The sequence below is a fragment of the Phyllobates terribilis genome, unplaced genomic scaffold (genome assembly GCF_046119375.1).
Source record: "Phyllobates terribilis strain yellow unplaced genomic scaffold, ASM4611937v1 Scaffold_488__1_contigs__length_1352022, whole genome shotgun sequence".
Classification (NCBI taxonomy): Eukaryota; Metazoa; Chordata; class Amphibia; order Anura; family Dendrobatidae; genus Phyllobates; species Phyllobates terribilis.
In genome coordinates, this window is record NW_027363248.1 from 824,722 (window position 1) to 844,622 (window position 19,901).

Consider the following 19,901-nt stretch of genomic DNA (forward strand, 5'->3'; position numbering starts at 1 on the left):
GGGGTGGAACGAGCAGCTGTCTACCCTTAGCAGGAGGGCTGCTGATTACATACCTCTCCTGCTGCTGCTGCTGCTGCTGCTGGCTGTCCAGCAGCAGACTGAAGGTGGCTGCTGCTGTGCACAGGTATATAAAGGCTCAGAGCCTATTATGACACGCGCAGCCAGCGTTCCATTGCCACATTCCATCTACTGCAGGCAGGATACCTGGCTGGCTGAATGTCGCTGAGAAGCTCACAGAGACCGCCATAAGCAACAGTTTAACAGAATGCCACAGACTAATCAACCAAACTTTTTGGGTTGGGTTCTCTTTTATAGTCTGCAGGCATTAAATGAAAGAAGTCATTGTTCCAGCAGAGGGAGACAACGTTTCAGAAAAGGCATTGTAGCAAACCAAAAAAGAAATTTTAAGCGCAGCAGAGTAACCAGCGCACATACCTGTTAGCTCAGGTGAGTTTAAAAGGCTGCTGTTGATAACAAGGGCATTTGCTAAATAGATGGTGTGTGTGCAACAATATACTGAAAGGTCAATTATATTGTGCAGCTTATCTCACCACCTGTAGTTATTTAGGTGAAAGCTCCAAAATGCTTGCCTAATATGTCTGTTTATCCAAAAGGAAGTAAAAAGGGAGAGCTAGAAAGATAGCATTTCATTACATTACATGGCAATGCAATGCACAGTTGCTGAAGTTGAACCAAAATGAGCTTGTAATCTGGCTTCTGCAACTTTGAACATGAAAAATCCAATGAGGAGAAGAAAAGCAAAGCCAAAGAGTCCATCCCAAAATCCGACAAACAAGCAAAATGAACAAAAAACATTGAATTCAATTCTTTCTGATTTTAGAAACTGCATTAAAGAAGGGGTGCACCGGTCCTGGAGATACTGCAATACCAGGTCAATGCGTGGAGTGGACAGAGCAAGCTCTTTTTCCATCTCCCTGTTCTAAAAATCCATTTAATATATGGTCCCCAGATAGGGGACGTATCAGATATTAAACTGATAAGAACAGATACTACACTTGATCTTAGCCAAAAGGCCGAGAAGCGATAACCAGAATTGGTTTCAAACTACGGAGCCACCCAAGGATCCTGAAAAGTCCATTTGTGGAGATGAGCTCCTGGACTCCCGTTAAGAAGACATGTTGTCAACCTCTAGATCCCTTACATGCCTGCACTTTTCGGCTTGCTGCTGCTGCAATCCACGCGTTTTAGATCTGCATAACTCCACCTCTTTAAACACAGCACCTTCACCCCCTGCTGTTCCCACCCGCCTCAACACCGTTGGAAGGGAGGAGAACCAATTAAGGCGGGGGGTGGGGTGGAACGAGCAGCTGTCTACCCTTAGCAGGAGGGCTGCTGATTACATACCTCTCCTGCTGCTGCTGCTGCTGCTGCTGGCTGTCCAGCAGCAGACTGAAGGTGGCTGCTGCTGTGCACAGGTATATAAAGGCTCAGAGCCTATTATGACACGCGCAGCCAGCGTTCCATTGCCACATTCCATCTACTGCAGGCAGGATACCTGGCTGGCTGAATGTCGCTGAGAAGCTCACAGAGACCGCCATAAGCAACAGTTTAACAGAATGCCACAGACTAATCAACCAAACTTTTTGGGTTGGGTTCTCTTTTATAGTCTGCAGGCATTAAATGAAAGAAGTCAGTGTTCCAGCAGAGGGAGACAACGTTTCAGAAAAGGCATTGTAGCAAACCAAAAAAGAAATTTTAAGCGCAGCAGAGTAACCAGCGCACATACCTGTTAGCTCAGGTGAGTTTAAAAGGCTGCTGTTGATAACAAGGGCATTTGCTAAATAGATGGTGTGTGTGCAACAATATACTGAAAGGTCAATTATATTGTGCAGCTTATCTCACCACCTGTAGTTATTTAGGTGAAAGCTCCAAAATGCTTGCCTAATATGTCTGTTTATCCAAAAGGAAGTAAAAAGGGAGAGCTAGAAAGATAGCATTTCATTGCATTACATGGCAATGCAATGCACGGTTGCTGAAGTTGAACCAAAATGAGCTTGTAATCTGGCTTCTGCAACTTTGAACATGAAAAATCCAATGAGGAGAAGAAAAGCAAAGCCAAAGAGTCCATCCCAAAATCCGACAAACAAGCAAAATGAACAAAAAACATTGAATTCAATTCTTTCTGATTTTAGAAACTGCATTAAAGAAGGGGTGCACCGGTCCTGGAGATACTGCAATACCAGGTCAATGCGTGGAGTGGACAGAGCAAGCTCTTTTTCCATCTCCCTGTTCTAAAAATCCATTTAATATATGGTCCCCAGATAGGGGACGTATCAGATATTAAACTGATAAGAACAGATACTACACTTGATCTTAGCCAAAAGGCCGAGAAGCGATAACCAGAATTGGTTTCAAACTACGGAGCCACCCAAGGATCCTGAAAAGTCCATTTGTGGAGATGAGCTCCTGGACTCCCGTTAAGAAGACATGTTGTCAACCTCTAGATCCCTTACATGCCTGCACTTTTCGGCTTGCTGCTGCTGCAATCCACGCGTTTTAGATCTGCATAACTCCACCTCTTTAAACACAGCACCTTCACCCCCTGCTGTTCCCACCCGCCTCAACACCGTTGGAAGGGAGGAGAACCAATTAAGGCGGGGGGTGGGGTGGAACGAGCAGCTGTCTACCCTTAGCAGGAGGGCTGCTGATTACATACCTCTCCTGCTGCTGCTGCTGCTGCTGGCTGTCCAGCAGCAGACTGAAGGTGGCTGCTGCTGTGCACAGGTATATAAAGGCTCAGAGCCTATTATGACATGCGCAGCCAGCGTTCCATTGCCACATTCCATCTACTGCAGGCAGGATACCTGGCTGGCTGAATGTCGCTGAGAAGCTCACAGAGACCGCCATAAGCAACAGTTTAACAGAATGCCACAGACTAATCAACCAAACTTTTTGGGTTGGGTTCTCTTTTATAGTCTGCAGGCATTAAATGAAAGAAGTCAGTGTTCCAGCAGAGGGAGACAACGTTTCAGAAAAGGCATTGTAGCAAACCAAAAAAGAAATTTTAAGCGCAGCAGAGTAACCAGCGCACATACCTGTTAGCTCAGGTGAGTTTAAAAGGCTGCTGTTGATAACAAGGGCATTTGCTAAATAGATGGTGTGTGTGCAACAATATACTGAAAGGTCAATTATATTGTGCAGCTTATCTCACCACCTGTAGTTATTTAGGTGAAAGCTCCAAAATGCTTGCCTAATATGTCTGTTTATCCAAAAGGAAGTAAAAAGGGAGAGCTAGAAAGATAGCATTTCATTACATTACATGGCAATGCAATGCACAGTTGCTGAAGTTGAACCAAAATGAGCTTGTCATCTGGCTTCTGCAACTTTGAACATGAAAAATCCAATGAGGAGAAGAAAAGCAAAGCCAAAGAGTCCATCCCAAAATCCGACAAACAAGCAAAATGAACAAAAAACATTGAATTCAATTCTTTCTGATTTTAGAAACTGCATTAAAGAAGGGGTGCACCGGTCCTGGAGATACTGCAATACCAGGTCAATGCGTGGAGTGGACAGAGCAAGCTCTTTTTCCATCTCCCTGTTCTAAAAATCCATTTAATATATGGTCCCCAGATAGGGGACGTATCAGATATTAAACTGATAAGAACAGATTTTTTGATTGAATATATCTTTTATTAGCACAAAAAATAAGTTAACAGACAGTGTACAGTGCCGCAGCCCAGTACACACAGAATTCTACATCATATTTACATAGCATGAGGATACGACGCACTAACTAGACACATCACACCCCTATGCTACACAAAACACTCAATCTGAAAGAAAAAGCATGTCAATCAATACAGTACGACGAACCGTGATAAGGGATAGGGATTGGGAAAAAGGGGATGGGGAGGGGAAAATCACAGGCCCGAAGCTTTATTGAAAGACAAGACACATAAGGGGAGAGGGGGAGGAGGGGTTTAGTCCTCATCCTCGTCCTCCGGACCGTCCATGATGGAATAGTCTCTGAGCAGGCTGTGGATCAGCCTGCGGCAGTCCTGGATGGACATCCTCTCCCTCCTCAAGATGAGCCGGTTCCTGGCGACCCAAACGGCATCCTTGAAGCAGTTCATAAGGCGCCAAGCCTCCTGGATGGCTCCGACGGTATGAACCCCAGGGAATAGTCCATAAAGCACAGAATGGTGCGATAGGCTCGCCCTGGGGACAGAGTTCCTCAGGTCGTCCTCAAGTGCAGTCAATAGGCGCTGTGCAAATCCGCAGTCCCAAAAAGTGTGCAAAGATGTTTCCTCCACGAAGGGGCACCTTGGGCAGTACCGGGTCTTGCACAGGTTCCGGGCATGCATGAATGACCGGACGGGCAGTCCGCCCTGAATCGCCATCCACGACAAGTCCTTGTGCCCGTTGGTCAGCCTGTCAGACGACACATTTGTCCACACAGTCTCCAGCGTGTCCTGGTGAAGTCCTGTGATGTTCTCCACGTCATCCTTGGCTCTGATTAGCTTGTGGATAGTTTTGGGCTTCCACAAGTCGGGCTTGAGTCCCTCCAGTTGATGCTCCCCCACAAATCGAACGACGTCTCCGTAGAACCATGGCGTCGTCCAGTTGTAGGGGAAGGAGCTGTCCCACTTGTCCCAGCCGAGTCGCCTCCAAAGAGGAAGCAGGAAGAAGTGAGACATGGACCTGCCCGCGGAGCCATTCTTGACTTGCAAAGTCCGGCGGACACAATCACACACAAAAGAGGATCGCAGGAGGGTGGGGATATCTGGAACGCCCTTCCCACCCTTGCGAGGCTCCTTGTACATGACGGCCCGCCTGACTCTGTCCATCTTGGATCCCCAGACAAAGTGAAACACTGTCTTGGTAATGGCCCTGCACACAGTGACGTGTGGGGGCCAGGCCTGCGCCGTGTACTGCAAGACGGGCAGGACCTCATTACGCAGGACGAGTGCCTTACCCTCACAAGTGAGGTGTCTGAGGCTCCAGAGTCCGATCCGTTGCTTCACCTTGGCCAAGCGTTCTTGCCAGGACTTGAGGGCCGCTCCTTCCTTCCCGAACCAGACTCCCAGCACCTTGAGGAAATCCGGTTGAATGTTGAAGGGGAAGGGGGCAGAGGAGGCCGGCTGCCAATCCCCGAAGAGCATGGCTTCCGACTTCCTGCAGTTGACTTTGGCCCCTGAAGCCCGGCCGAACCTCTCACACGTCTGGACGAGGGCGTCGACTGAACCACGATCAGCGCAGAAGACGGTGACGTCGTCCATGTAGAGCGAGCACTTGACCTCGTGTCGTCCCGGACCCGGTGCGGTGATCCCTCTGATCTCTCCATTCTGCCGGATAGCCTCTGCGAAGAGTTCTATAACACAAACAAAAAGAAGAGGTGATAGAGGGCAGCCTTGTCTGACCCCAGAGAGGACAGGGAAGGGGTCAGTCTTCCAGCCGTTCACCAACACCGAGCTGTGGATATCAAAATACATCAGACGGACATATGAACAAAACATGTTACCCAAACCTAACCGGTGCAGAGCTCGGCCCATGAACTCGTGGGAAACCCGGTCGAAGGCCTTCTCCTGATCCAAGGAGACCAGGGCCGCGTGTGCGCGGCGGACCTTGATGTACTCGACCGTGTCCCGCACGAGAGCGAGGCTGTCTGCGATGCGACGTCCAGGGATGCCGCAGGTCTGGTCCGGGTGGATGATCCGTCCGATGACCGTCTTAAGTCGTGTCGCCATCGTCTTGGCCAGGATCTTGTAGTCCACGTTGAGCAGAGTGATGGGACGCCAATTCCTCAGGTCGCACCTCTCTCCCTTCCGCTTGTACAGGATCGTGACCATTCCTTCCCTCAAAGATGGAGGCATTCTACCCTCCACCACCATCTCCTCGTACAGGTCCAACAGGTCCGGACAGATGAGGTCTCCCAGCGCTACATAGAGCTCCGCTGGAAGACCATCACTGCCCGGGGTCCTGCCGGTCCTAAATGATTTAGCGGCAGAGAGCAATTCGCCCACCATCAGAGGTTTGTCCAAGGCTGCCGTGCCTGCAGGATCAAGATGGTTAGTGATACCTGACAGGAACTTATCAGCAGCGTAGGGGTCGGTAGTCTTGTGGGAGTAGAGTTCGCTGTAGAAGTCGCTGACGACCCTCATCACGTCCTCCTTCCCACGTCGCATGTTTCCGCTCTCGTCTCGCAGCTCGTTCAGGGGCGTGTGACCGGCATGAAGTTTCCTGAAAAAGAATGAGTTACATTTCTCACCCTTCTCCAGATTCTCCACTTTGGAACGGAAGACGATTCGCTTGGACTCCTCCTCAAAGTGCCTTTTCAGGCTCTTCTTGGTCTCCTCCAGCTCCTCCCTCACGTCCCAGCCGCAGTGAAGAAGGTCCTGCAGCGACCGCAGCTCGCGCTGCAGCCCTCTGAAGTCCCTCCTCTTCTCACACGCCTGTTGTCGACCCTTGGCCTGAAAGAAACAGCGAAACTCAAGTTTAACATATTCCCACCAATCAGAGACTGTTTGGAAGCTACCCTTGTAGGACTGCCACATTGCGTAGGCTGCTCTCAGCTCCTCCACGACTTCATCCTGAGCCAGCAGAGCACAATTCAGCTTCCAGGAGCCGGGGCCGGACGGAAAACCGTCGCCGAGGACACCTTGTAAGTGAATGGCTCTGTGGTCGGAGAAGAAGCAGGAGACCATCGAGTGCCTACTCTGCCTGACTGCCCGAGAGGTGAACACAAAGTCAATCCTGGAGCGGAGTGAGCCATCGGGTCGGCTCCACGAATAGTTCGTGGAGCCTCTCCCCATGGAGCCCACCACGTCCTGAAGAGAGGCCTCGGTTACCATCTCGATGAGCAGCTTGGACGTGATGTCCAACTTGGCAGATGTGCCAGAACTACGACCATCCTCCTCGATGGGGCAGTTGAAATCCCCGGCCATCACTAAGGTCCTGGTGGTGGCAAGCTGAAGCCGCAGGGTCTGGAAAAGCTCCAAACGCTCATTCTTCAGTGGGGACGCATACACGTTGATGAACCTGACAGGTTCTCCCGCCCAGTTGCCATCTACAACAAGAGCCCTGCCGCAGATGAGCTCCTGGACGGACTCAAGCGTGAATGCGCCCCCCCTGATCAGAATTGCGACCCCCGCAGACTTGCAGTCACCCCCACCGGACCAGTAGGATGGACCGTGGGACCACTCCCTGGCCAGATGTTTGAAGGACCTAGAGGAGGGAAGGGAACATTCCTGCAACATATAAACATCACACAACTGGGAAGTAAGGAAGGCATAAATAGTCTGACGTCTGAACTTGTCCTTGATGCTCCTGACATTAATGGAAAATAAGTTAATATTAGCCATCATGTAGGGAAAAAAGAAAAAGTTAGCGCAGGCAATACACCTTAGTTACCACTCCGGTCGGGTGGTCCCTCGTCGGTGTTGACTGCTGGTGACGGGATCACCAGCAGGCCCTCTTCCTCCATCTGGTCAAGCAGCGCGGCCTCGATCTCGGCGACCACCAGTTCCTCCTCTTCTGGCTCGGCCACCAGGGTCTCAACCATGTGCTCCATCTCTTCTGGCTCAGGGAGGGTATCCTCCTTTTCGCCTACGAAATCCAGAATCTTCTTTTTGAAGGATTCAGTAGCAGGGCTGTCCTCCACCTTCCTCTTTCCCCGGGTTGGAACTGGGGAGACAAGAAGGGGAAAATCCTCCTCGGAATAGATAGCGGCGGGTGGAGGAAAGGTTAATTCCACCGCTACCATGGTCTGGGGAGGGAGAGTGGCTGCCGGGGCAGGGGAAAGGACACCTGCTGAGGAGTAGGGGAAGGAGGAAGAGGAAGTGGAATCCTCAGCAGGGTTGGCCGGGGTGGGGGGGGGGTTGGACGGGGGTGGCAGGGGGAGGGATCGAGAGAGGGGTGACAGAACTCTTACCCTCCTTTGACTTTTTCTTCTGCTTCGGAGCTGCTGGGACCGTCGCTGGGGCTTTGGCCACCGACTCCTTGACCGCTTTGGCCTTGGTCGTCTCGGCCTTGGCCGCTGGGGCCTTGGTCGTCGCGTCCTTGACCTTCACAGGCCTGGTCATCGGGGCCTTGTCCTCCGTAGCTGGGGTCGTCGCAACCACCGATGCCCAGGATCTCTCACGCTTGGGGCAATCCTTGTACAGATGAGCCGCCAGCCCACACAGGTTGCAGGACGTCTTCTTCGGGCAGTCCTTCGAGCTGTGTCCCGTCACTCGACAAATCCTGCAGGCATCCTCCTTGCAGTCCTTCATCTCGTGGCCGTTCTTGCCGCATCTCCTGCAGTTCCGCGGCATGTCCGGGTAATAGATGAGGCCGTAGGAGTTGCCCAGGGAGAATGTCGGGGGCAGGTGCCGAAGTCCGTCTGAGTACGCCAGGTCCCTGTGAAGTCTAACGGTCACCGACCACTTACCTGTCCAGAAGCCGAGTCCATTCAGGATGTGAGAAGGTTCCTTCACAACCAAACAGAAGCGTCTCAGGAAGGTACAGATGTCTTGGCCTGGGGTGTGCGGGTTGCGCATGGAGACCGTGATCCTCCTTTCGTCCCTCTGGATAGGGCAGCTACCTGTAAAGGCAGAGAAAGAATTATCTGGTCCTTTTGCGCTTACCATTTCCCAGAACCTCCTGCAGGTGTTCACAGTGGCGAAGGTGACGAAGAAGATCCCCGTCAAGAAGGTCTGGATGCTGAGGGTGTCCGACCTGGAGAAGCCTCGATCCAGCAGCATCTTCTGGCAGAACACGTCCGAGGACATGTCCGGCACCCTCCCATCCACTTCCTTCAGCTTCAGGGCCACCGTCTGCCGCATCCATGGCTCCAGGGCTGGAGCTTCGTGGCGGGGCTTCTGGGGTCCCTTCTGCTGGCCAGTCGTGGAGGCAGAGTCCTTGGGGTCAGAATCGGCTCCTGGCTGGGCCCTCCTGGCTGTCCCCTGCTCCAGGCTCTTCTTTTCGGCCTTCCTCGCAGCGCTTGCCATGGCTTTCCTCCTGCAGTTACTTCTTGGAGCTGGATCTGGAACTTTTCCCGGAATGGGTGGAGCTATGCAGATTCTTCTCCCGTCGTGTTCTGGACAAATTCCCCGAAAGGTCTTTGTCTCGATGATTTTCTTCCTCGAAGATTCCACAGGACAGCCCGATTCTTCTCCGAGTCTTCGTCTTCTTCTGGATTCTTTAGAGCTTCTTCCTCCCACCGATATCCGCCTTCCTTCTCCGATGTCAGCTGGGCTCCGAAGCTCTTCTCCTTCCGAGTTCGATCGCTCTCGTCAAGTGTAGATCGTAGCTCTTGTGTTCTTATAAGAACAGATACTACACTTGATCTTAGCCAAAAGGCCGAGAAGCGATAACCAGAATTGGTTTCAAACTACGGAGCCACCCAAGGATCCTGAAAAGTCCATTTGTGGAGATGAGCTCCTGGACTCCCGTTAAGAAGACATGTTGTCAACCTCTAGATCCCTTACATGCCTGCACTTTTCGGCTTGCTGCTGCTGCAATCCACGCGTTTTAGATCTGCATAACTCCACCTCTTTAAACACAGCACCTTCACCCCCTGCTGTTCCCACCCGCCTCAACACCGTTGGAAGGGAGGAGAACCAATTAAGGCGGGGGGTGGGGTGGAACGAGCAGCTGTCTACCCTAAGCAGGAGGGCTGCTGATTACATACCTCTCCTGCTGCTGCTGCTGCTGCTGCTGGCTGTCCAGCAGCAGACTGAAGGTGGCTGCTGCTGTGCACAGGTATATAAAGGCTCAGAGCCTATTATGACACGCGCAGCCAGCGTTCCATTGCCACATTCCATCTACTGCAGGCAGGATACCTGGCTGGCTGAATGTCGCTGAGAAGCTCACAGAGACCGCCATAAGCAACAGTTTAACAGAATGCCACAGACTAATCAACCAAACTTTTTGGGTTGGGTTCTCTTTTATAGTCTGCAGGCATTAAATGAAAGAAGTCAGTGTTCCAGCAGAGGGAGACAACGTTTCAGAAAAGGCATTGCAGCAAACCAAAAAAGAAATTTTAAGCGCAGCAGAGTAACCAGCGGACATACCTGTTAGCTCAGGTGAGTTTAAAAGGCTGCTGTTGATAACAAGGGCATTTGCTAAATAGATGGTGTGTGTGCAACAATATACTGAAAGGTCAATTATATTGTGCAGCTTATCTCACCACCTGTAGTTATTTAGGTGAAAGCTCCAAAATGCTTGCCTAATATGTCTGTTTATCCAAAAGGAAGTAAAAAGGGAGAGCTAGAAAGATAGCATTTCATTACATTACATGGCAATGCAATGCACAGTTGCTGAAGTTGAACCAAAATGAGCTTGTAATCTGGCTTCTGCAACTTTGAACATGAAAAATCCAATGAGGAGAAGAAAAGCAAAGCCAAAGAGTCCATCCCAAAATCCGACAAACAAGCAAAATGAACAAAAAACATTGAATTCAATTCTTTCTGATTTTAGAAACTGCATTAAAGAAGGGGTGCACCGGTCCTGGAGATACTGCAATACCAGGTCAATGCGTGGAGTGGACAGAGCAAGCTCTTTTTCCATCTCCCTGTTCTAAAAATCCATTTAATATATGGTCCCCAGATAGGGGACGTATCAGATATTAAACTGATAAGAACAGGTACTACACTTGATCTTAGCCAAAAGGCCGAGAAGCGATAACCAGAATTGGTTTCAAACTACGGAGCCACCCAAGGATCCTGAAAAGTCCATTTGTGGAGATGAGCTCCTGGACTCCCGTTAAGAAGACATGTTGTCAACCTCTAGATCCCTTACATGCCTCACTTTTCGGCTTGCTGCTGCAATCCACGCGTTTTAGATCTGCATAACTCCACCTCTTTAAACACAGCACCTTCACTCCCTGCTGTTCCCACCCGCCTCAACACCGTTGGAAGGGAGGAGAACCAATTAAGGCGGGGGGTGGGGTGGAACGAGCAGCTGTCTACCCTTAGCAGGAGGGCTGCTGATTACATACCTCTCCTGCTGCTGCTGCTGCTGCTGGCTGTCCAGCAGCAGACTGAAGGTGGCTGCTGCTGTGCACAGGTATATAAAGGCTCAGAGCCTATTATGATACGCGCAGCCAGCGTTCCATTGCCACATTCCATCTACTGCAGGCAGGATATCTGGCTGGCTGAATGTCGCTGAGAAGCTCACAGAGACCGCCATAAGCAACAGTTTAACAGAATGCCACAGACTAATCAACCAAACTTTTTGGGTTGGGTTCTCTTTTATAGTCTGCAGGCATTAAATGAAAGAAGTCAGTGTTCCAGCAGAGGGAGACAACGTTTCAGAAAAGGCATTGTAGCAAACCAAAAAAGAAATTTTAAGCGCAGCAGAGTAACCAGCGCACATACCTGTTAGCTCAGGTGAGTTTAAAAGGCTGCTGTTGATAACAAGGGCATTTGCTAAATAGATGGTGTGTGTGCAACAATATACTGAAAGGTCAATTATATTGTGCAGCTTATCTCACCACCTGTAGTTATTTAGGTGAAAGCTCCAAAATGCTTGCCTAATATGTCTGTTTATCCAAAAGGAAGTAAAAAGGGAGAGCTAGAAAGATAGCATTTCATTACATTACATGGCAATGCAATGCACAGTTGCTGAAGTTGAACCAAAATGAGCTTGTAATCTGGCTTCTGCAACTTTGAACATGAAAAATCCAATGAGGAGAAGAAAAGCAAAGCCAAAGAGTCCATCCCAAAATCCGACAAACAAGCAAAATGTACAAAAAACATTGAATTCAATTCTTTCTGATTTTAGAAACTGCATTAAAGAAGGGGTGCACCGGTCCTGGAGATACTGCAATACCAGGTCAATGCGTGGAGTGGACAGAGCAAGCTCTTTTTCCATCTCCCTGTTCTAAAAATCCATTTAATATATGGTCCCCAGATAGGGGACGTATCAGATATTAAACTGATAAGAACAGATACTACACTTGATCTTAGCCAAAAGGCCGAGAAGCGATAACCAGAATTGGTTTCAAACTACGGAGCCACCCAAGGATCCTGAAAAGTCCATTTGTGGAGATGAGCTCCTGGACTCCCGTTAAGAAGACATGTTGTCAACCTCTAGATCCCTTACATGCCTGCACTTTTCGGCTTGCTGCTGCTGCAATCCACGCGTTTTAGATCTGCATAACTCCACCTCTTTAAACACAGCACCTTCACTCCCTGCTGTTCCCACCCGCCTCAACACCGTTGGAAGGGAGGAGAACCAATTAAGGCGGGGGGTGGGGTGGAACGAGCAGCTGTCTACCCTTAGCAGGAGGGCTGCTGATTACATACCTCTCCTGCTGCTGCTGCTGCTGCTGCTGGCTGTCCAGCAGCAGACTGAAGGTGGCTGCTGCTGTGCACAGGTATATAAAGGCTCAGAGCCTATTATGACACGCGCAGCCAGCGTTCCATTGCCACATTCCATCTACTGCAGGCAGGATACCTGGCTGGCTGAATGTCGCTGAGAAGCTCACAGAGACCGCCATAAGCAACAGTTTAACAGAATGCCACAGACTAATCAACCAAACTTTTTGGGTTGGGTTCTCTTTTATAGTCTGCAGGCATTAAATGAAAGAAGTCAGTGTTCCAGCAGAGGGAGACAACGTTTCAGAAAAGGCATTGTAGCAAACCAAAAAAGAAATTTTAAGCGCAGCAGAGTAACCAGCGCACATACCTGTTAGCTCAGGTGAGTTTAAAAGGCTGCTGTTGATAACAAGGGCATTTGCTAAATAGATGGTGTGTGTGCAAAAATATACTGAAAGGTCAATTATATTGTGCAGCTTATCTCACCACCTGTAGTTATTTAGGTGAAAGCTCCAAAATGCTTGCCTAATATGTCTGTTTATCCAAAAGGAAGTAAAAAGGGAGAGCTAGAAAGATAGCATTTCATTACATTACATGGCAATGCAATGCACAGTTGCTGAAGTTGAACCAAAATGAGCTTGTAATCTGGCTTCTGCAACTTTGAACATGAAAAATCCAATGAGGAGAAGAAAAGCAAAGCCAAAGAGTCCATCCCAAAATCCGACAAACAAGCAAAATGAACAAAAAACATTGAATTCAATTCTTTCTGATTTTAGAAACTGCATTAAAGAAGGGGTGCACCGGTCCTGGAGATACTGCAATACCAGGTCAATGCGTGGAGTGGACAGAGCAAGCTCTTTTTCCATCTCCCTGTTCTAAAAATCCATTTAATATATGGTCCCCAGATAGGGGACGTATCAGATATTAAACTGATAAGAACAGATACTACACTTGATCTTAGCCAAAAGGCCGAGAAGCGATAACCAGAATTGGTTTCAAACTACGGAGCCACCCAAGGATCCTGAAAAGTCCATTTGTGGAGATGAGCTCCTGGACTCCCGTTAAGAAGACATGTTGTCAACCTCTAGATCCCTTACATGCCTGCACTTTTCGGCTTGCTGCTGCTGCAATCCACGCGTTTTAGATCTGCATAACTCCACCTCTTTAAGCACAGCACCTTCACCCCCTGCTGTTCCCACCCGCCTCAACACCGTTGGAAGGGAGGAGAACCAATTTAGGCGGGGGGTGGGGTGGAACGAGCAGCTGTCTACCCTTAGCAGGAGGGCTGCTGATTACATACCTCTCCTGCTGCTGCTGCTGCTGCTGGCTGTCCAGCAGCAGACTGAAGGTGGCTGCTGCTGTGCACAGGTATATAAAGGCTCAGAGCCTATTATGACATGCGCAGCCAGCGTTCCATTGCCACATTCCATCTACTGCAGGCAGGATACCTGGCTGGCTGAATGTCGCTGAGAAGCTCACAGAGACCGCCATAAGCAACAGTTTAACAGAATGCCACAGACTAATCAACCAAACTTTTTGGGTTGGGTTCTCTTTTATAGTCTGCAGGCATTAAATGAAAGAAGTCAGTGTTCCAGCAGAGGGAGACAACGTTTCAGAAAAGGCATTGTAGCAAACCAAAAAAGAAATTTTAAGCGCAGCAGAGTAACCAGCGCACATACCTGTTAGCTCAGGTGAGTTTAAAAGGCTGCTGTTGATAACAAGGGCATTTGCTAAATAGATGGTGTGTGTGCAACAATATACTGAAAGGTCAATTATATTGTGCAGCTTATCTCACCACCTGTAGTTATTTAGGTGAAAGCTCCAAAATGCTTGCCTAATATGTCTGTTTATCCAAAAGGAAGTAAAAAGGGAGAGCTAGAAAGATAGCATTTCATTACATTACATGGCAATGCAATGCACAGTTGCTGAAGTTGAACCAAAATGAGCTTGTAATCTGGCTTCTGCAACTTTGAACATGAAAAATCCAATGAGGAGAAGAAAAGCAAAGCCAAAGAGTCCATCCCAAAATCCGACAAACAAGCAAAAAGAACAAAAAACATTGAATTCAATTCTTTCTGATTTTAGAAACTGCATTAAAGAAGGGGTGCACCGGTCCTGGAGATACTGCAATACCAGGTCAATGCGTGGAGTGGACAGAGCAAGCTCTTTTTCCATCTCCCTGTTCTAAAAATCCATTTAATATATGGTCCCCAGATAGGGGACGTATCAGATATTAAACTGATAAGAACAGATTTTTTTTTTAATTTGGCTATCCCCCACATGGGGATAAAAACCGTTTATTTAAAATTTAACAAATTACAGAAATAAAACCATTACATCCACATTACACTTTCGGGACTTCAAAGAAAAATAAAAATTCCATCACAGCAAATTTTACAAGACTTCAAATATTCCATAGGTTAAAAAGCCATTTTCCTGCCAATGTTGCATTCTTTTTCCTGTCCAATAAATAGTATATGTACATTTCACTTTTACAAAAGGCTAAAACATCATCTACTGGTAACATTTCATGTTTAAAAACAGCAATATTTCTAGCATTCCAGAGCGCTATCTTGGCACAATTCACTGTCTTCCACGCCATTATTTTTTGGTCCATTGTTGGGCATTCCAGAAGACCATATAACACTGATGCAAAATTAAAGTCCTTGAGGTCCACCATTTTCTCCAGCAGGGGGATTAATCTTCTCCAGAACTCTTTAGCAAAAGCACAAGTCCATAAAAGATGCTTCACTGTCTCTTCTTCTTGACAACCTTCTCTTGGGCAGATGGCAGACCTCACAAAACCTCTTCTGTACTGGAATGCCCGGCAAGGAAGACAGTGGTGAGCGCAGCTCCAAGACATGTCTTTCTGTACATTAAAAAGATAAGGGGCGTTAATCATTTTCCATATGTGTACAGTTTTGTCATCATCATAACGTTCAATATCACACAACGTCACATCAGTACTAATTTGTTTGAGTAGTGTCTTGCTGTTACATAGATCCCCTGTCTGTTTCTTATTCAAATTAAAATCAAGAATAATTTTCTTTAAAATCTCATAATGTGCAGGTAGGTTAAAAGCATAAGGAAAAGATAAAACCGTTTCAAACCAACCAAACCTTCTCATGAGAAAACCAGTGTTAAAACGCATAAAATAGGAAAGGTAATTATCTTTAAAAAGGGTTTTAAAACAGAAACAGAAAAAATGTATTAAAAGAAACTTATCTAAAACAGGGAAATCTTTCCCACCTTTAACCTTTGGCTTTGTCACAATTTCTCTTTTGAGTTTCTCCATTTTTGAGCCCCAAAAAAAGGTAAAACATACTTTTGTAATTCGTTTCAACAAATTTGTAGGAGGGGGGAACACCAAACTAAGATATAACAGGATAGGTAATATCACCATTTTTACAATCAGAACTTTACCTTTCATTGACAGCTTTCTCATATTCCACATGCAGATTTTCTGATTAATTTTCTGTGCTGCCGCATCCCAGCTATTAAAACCATTATTAGATTCATTAAAAGAAACACCTAAAATAGTAATGGAATCTGTAACTGCAATTGGTACATCATGTAAACTCATCCCCCCGACATTTAAAATATTACATTTAGTAAGATTAATTTTAAAACCGGAAACTGTACAAAAAGACTGAATTTGGCTTATCGTTTTTTGTATTGAAGGTACATCACATCCAAACACTGCTACATCATCCATATAGCTTACAACTTTAACTTGTAGACCGTTCCCTCCGGGTAAGGGTACTCCACATATTTGCTTATCCCGGCGTATTGTACATAAAAGGGGTTCTATAGCACATATAAAAAGCAGGGGGGACAAAGGGCAACCCTGCTTCACCCCTGATTTTAAAACTACCTCTTTTGTTTTAAAACCATTAACTAAAATCTTACTCGTACAATCATTATAAAAAGCTTTAAGAGACAATAAAAACCCACCCGGAATGCCCATTTTTTCTAAAACTTTAAAAAGATAAAAATGAGACACGCGGTCAAAAGCTTTCTCAAAATCCACCGCTAGGATTGACATCTTTGTCTTTCTGGTTTTTACATCTTCAATACAATCTTTCACCAGGTTTAAATTGTCCCAGATACTACGCCCAGGTACCCCGCATACCTGATTTGCATGAATTACTTTATGTATCACCTTTTCCAACCGATTTGCACAGATCTTAGCCATAATTTTGTAATCACTATTTAAAAGAGTTATCGGCCTCCAGTTTTTAAGATCCGTTTTGTCACCTTTTTTGTATAGTAGTGATACCTCACCTTTCTTCCATGAGTTGAGTAAAACCTTATTATTAAAAACTTCGGAAAACAAATTAAACAAATCATCTTTTAAAATATCATAAAAACTTATATAAAACTCTATGGGGATACCATCAGGGCCCGGCACTTTACCATTTTTAAAACTCTTCATGGTTTCTAAAATCTCTTCCTCACATAGAGGTTGGGATAAAAAACTTTGGGCATCAGCATCTAGGGTGGACTTGATCTCCCCCAGGAAAGTGTGTATTAAATCATGGTCTACAGTTTTTACATTAAAAAGATCATTAAAATAAACATTTACCTTATCCAATATAACGTTGATATTATTATCTCCATCTATGTTATCAATTATTGTTTTCGCCTGTTTGTTTTTCTTAAAAAAATACCTGGAACAAGTCTCATCCTCTTCTACGTGTTTTACCTTTGAACGAAAAATCAGTTCTTTTCCTTTTTGTTCCAACCACTTTGAAATTTCTCCTTTAAGACTCAATATATCATTACCTACATCCAGACCATTGTCTTTGAATTTGTACAATGTCTGTAACCTGATATTAAGAAAATTATAGATCTCAAACTTTTCTTTAGCTTTTTGTATGCTTTTCTTAATAAAGAAATCTTTAATGCTTATTTTCATTCTATCCCACCAGGAGCTAAAAGAAATATTGGGGTTTTTCCTTTTTCTACACTTTACATAAAACTCAATAAAATCCGATAAAATTTGTGGATCTTTTAAAAGGGACACATTCAATTTCCAAGATTTCTTACCACATTTCTTCTTTCCATTAATCCTCACTCTAAAAGATAAAACCTTGTGATCTGAGAGAATATTAGTTAAAACTTCACATTTCACTGGCAGTATTTTTTCTGAACCTAAAACAAAATCTATCCTGGAGCTACATGTAGAATTGCTCCAGGTGAAACCAGCGTCTATAGGGCTATCCTTGTTACATTCTTTATACACATCAGTTAATTTACAATCATTTATAATATTGCTTAACATTCCAGACGTTTTGTCATAATTTCTACTCACGGAACCGGAGCATCGGCTTTCGCCTTTTAAAATACAATTAAAATCACCTGCCAGGATAAAAGGTTCAGAAATGTTAATAAATAAAGGTAAAATTTCCAGCATATCAGCCCTTTCATTTTTATCAGGTGACCCATAAAAATTTAAAAACTGCCATCTTGTCCCATCAATAAAAGCCTTAACTAAAAGAATACGACCCGGTAAAATATCTTGGATAAAATCAATAGACACATTTCCCTTAAAAAGTATAGCTACCCCGGCTGATCTGGTTGCATTTGATCCAGACCAGACCGATGGACCATGTTTCCACTCTTCCTTATATTTTTTGTAAGAAATCTTATGAGGGATATGACATTCTTGTAAAAAGAAAACAGAAGCTGTAAAACAGGTTAAAAAATGTAAAACAGTAGCTCTTCTGGTCTTGGATCCTATGCCTCTCACATTGAGGGAAACACCACTAATGTCAGCCATCATAACAAATGGTTAGGAAGAAACAAAAAACTGGACTTTACCTATCCGATGGACGGATCAGACCACTTGGACTTTCACCAACGCCCTCTTCTGAATCCACCGTTATCAAAGAGTCTTCATCATCGGAGAAGGAACATTCACTTAAATTAAGACCCGACGCTACTGGGGTGTAGCTCGGAAGGATATTGAGAGAAAGGTTACACTGGGTCTCCATAGGCTGACCATTTAGGTCCTCGTCAGGTGGGTCTCCGAGAGGCTCCGCACTCCCCTGCTGACCCGCAGAGGGTCGTAACACAGGGGCAGGCTGCGCACATGGCGGAGCCTCAGAGTCCCCGGAGGCAGCCAGGTTCGGGGCCCCACCTGGGGCAGCAGAGCCCCGGGACCTCGGGATTCCAGAGTCTACACCCCCGTGAGGGGATGTATCCATCTCCTCCCTATTAGCCACCTCCACGGAACCATTCTTTTTCTTATTATGAGACCTCACCAAATGCCACGTACCGCCCTCGCTCTCGTGAGACCCAGTGGGAATTTTGGGCTCGGTGTCAGCCTTTTGGCGCTCTTTTTTGGCCTTACCGACCGCCCCTTTATGATCTTTCTCAGCCTTCCTTTTAGCCTCCTTATGGTCTTTCAGCCAGCTCCTGGGCTCCTGTGAGTTACCTGTCATTGACTCGGAGGGATTGTTACTAGTCGAAGCGCCCTTATCACCTCCCGAGGCTCCAGGTTGCTGTTCCTCCTCCTGAGGGGTGGTCTGATTGGCCCGTCCATTCCCGGATGTCTTGGACTTCTCCTTTTGTTTTTGTTCATCCTCTCTGAACCTGTGAGGGCAAGAAAAATAGAAATGACCATTTTTTTTAATTTGGGCACTCCTTTGTGTCATGTTCAGTACTGGCACAATTTCTACAAGTGGCACCACAACTATCCTTAGAGTGCCCATAGAGACCACAATACCTACAGAAAAGTGGCATTCCTGAGAAAAAAAAATCCCCATTAGTTTGCCCTATTTTAAATCGAGCTGGAGGAAGTCTCACACCTCCAGGGAATTTAGGGTCTCTTTCACATTTTACTAAAAACTTCCATTTTGAGGTCCAGATGTTAAACTCATTCATCACTTTCCCAATCAATTTCACACTTTTAAAATAAACTGACAAAAAGGAAATAACCTCTGGTGCCGTTATGAAGGGTGAGAAGATTTTCACAACCACCATCTTTACCTCATCCAGGACGTGCTCGATGATCTGAATCCCTTTTAGACCAGGGCTATTTTCTACCGACTTAACTCTGGACAAAACATCTTTGAAAATACCTTCGCCAGTAAAGGTTACATCATAGTTTCCACGTCGAGGATAATCCTGGATAGAAAGGATTTCGTTGGTTCTGACGTGGAGCAGTTTCTCAAGCACGTCCTGGACTACATATCCCAGATTCCGCATATCGGAACCACCAGCCGTAAAGCGGACCCTTATGGTGTTCTTGAGCCTCGCATATAGAGGCACGAGGTTGGGGTCAACCTCCATGGTATGGCGCAACAAAATGCAAATTGCAACCGCCTGCAATCTGAGCCTTCAGAGCTTTGTGATAAAGCACCTGAAGGCTGGGGGATCGCTGCCCGTTACCCTAGGACTAATCCCTCTCCCTAATAGCAGCAGGCAGGTGAAGCCCACCGAAGTGGACGATCCTGCCAGGCCAAGGAGAGGAGTACCTGAGTGCCCTTCAACTGAAACCTCCTGCTGTGAAGCACTTGGTCTCAGCCAAAAGGCCGAGAAGCGATAACCAGAATTGGTTTCGAACTACGGAGCCACCCAAGGATCCTGAAGTGTCCATTTGTGGAGATGAGCTCCTGGACTCCCGTTAAGAAGACA

The 19,901-nt window shown here is 46.5% G+C and overlaps 7 non-coding genes and 1 pseudogene across 7 annotated transcripts; all 8 read right to left on the minus strand.

Moving 5' to 3' along the window:
- Positions 1 to 855: 855 nt before the first annotated feature.
- Positions 856 to 1,046, minus strand: LOC141229908 (U2 spliceosomal RNA). The gene has a single exon (XR_012296526.1). It is a non-coding gene; the product is annotated as a U2 spliceosomal RNA (small nuclear RNA).
- A 1,121-nt stretch (positions 1,047 to 2,167) lies between these two features.
- Positions 2,168 to 2,358, minus strand: LOC141229920 (U2 spliceosomal RNA). The gene has a single exon (XR_012296537.1). It is a non-coding gene; the product is annotated as a U2 spliceosomal RNA (small nuclear RNA).
- A 1,118-nt stretch (positions 2,359 to 3,476) lies between these two features.
- LOC141229950 (U2 spliceosomal RNA) lies at positions 3,477 to 3,669 on the minus strand. Its single transcript, XR_012296565.1, has one exon. It is a non-coding gene; the product is annotated as a U2 spliceosomal RNA (small nuclear RNA).
- A 5,565-nt stretch (positions 3,670 to 9,234) lies between these two features.
- LOC141230015 (U2 spliceosomal RNA) lies at positions 9,235 to 9,312 on the minus strand (annotated as a pseudogene).
- A 1,121-nt stretch (positions 9,313 to 10,433) lies between these two features.
- LOC141229914 (U2 spliceosomal RNA) lies at positions 10,434 to 10,624 on the minus strand. The gene has a single exon (XR_012296531.1). It is a non-coding gene; the product is annotated as a U2 spliceosomal RNA (small nuclear RNA).
- Positions 10,625 to 11,738: 1,114 nt separating this feature from the next.
- On the minus strand, positions 11,739 to 11,929 carry LOC141229931 (U2 spliceosomal RNA). Its single transcript, XR_012296548.1, has one exon. It is a non-coding gene; the product is annotated as a U2 spliceosomal RNA (small nuclear RNA).
- A 1,121-nt stretch (positions 11,930 to 13,050) lies between these two features.
- Positions 13,051 to 13,241, minus strand: LOC141229943 (U2 spliceosomal RNA). Its single transcript, XR_012296560.1, has one exon. It is a non-coding gene; the product is annotated as a U2 spliceosomal RNA (small nuclear RNA).
- Positions 13,242 to 14,359: 1,118 nt separating this feature from the next.
- LOC141229953 (U2 spliceosomal RNA) lies at positions 14,360 to 14,557 on the minus strand. The gene has a single exon (XR_012296568.1). It is a non-coding gene; the product is annotated as a U2 spliceosomal RNA (small nuclear RNA).
- Between the last annotated feature and the right edge of the window lie 5,344 nt (positions 14,558 to 19,901).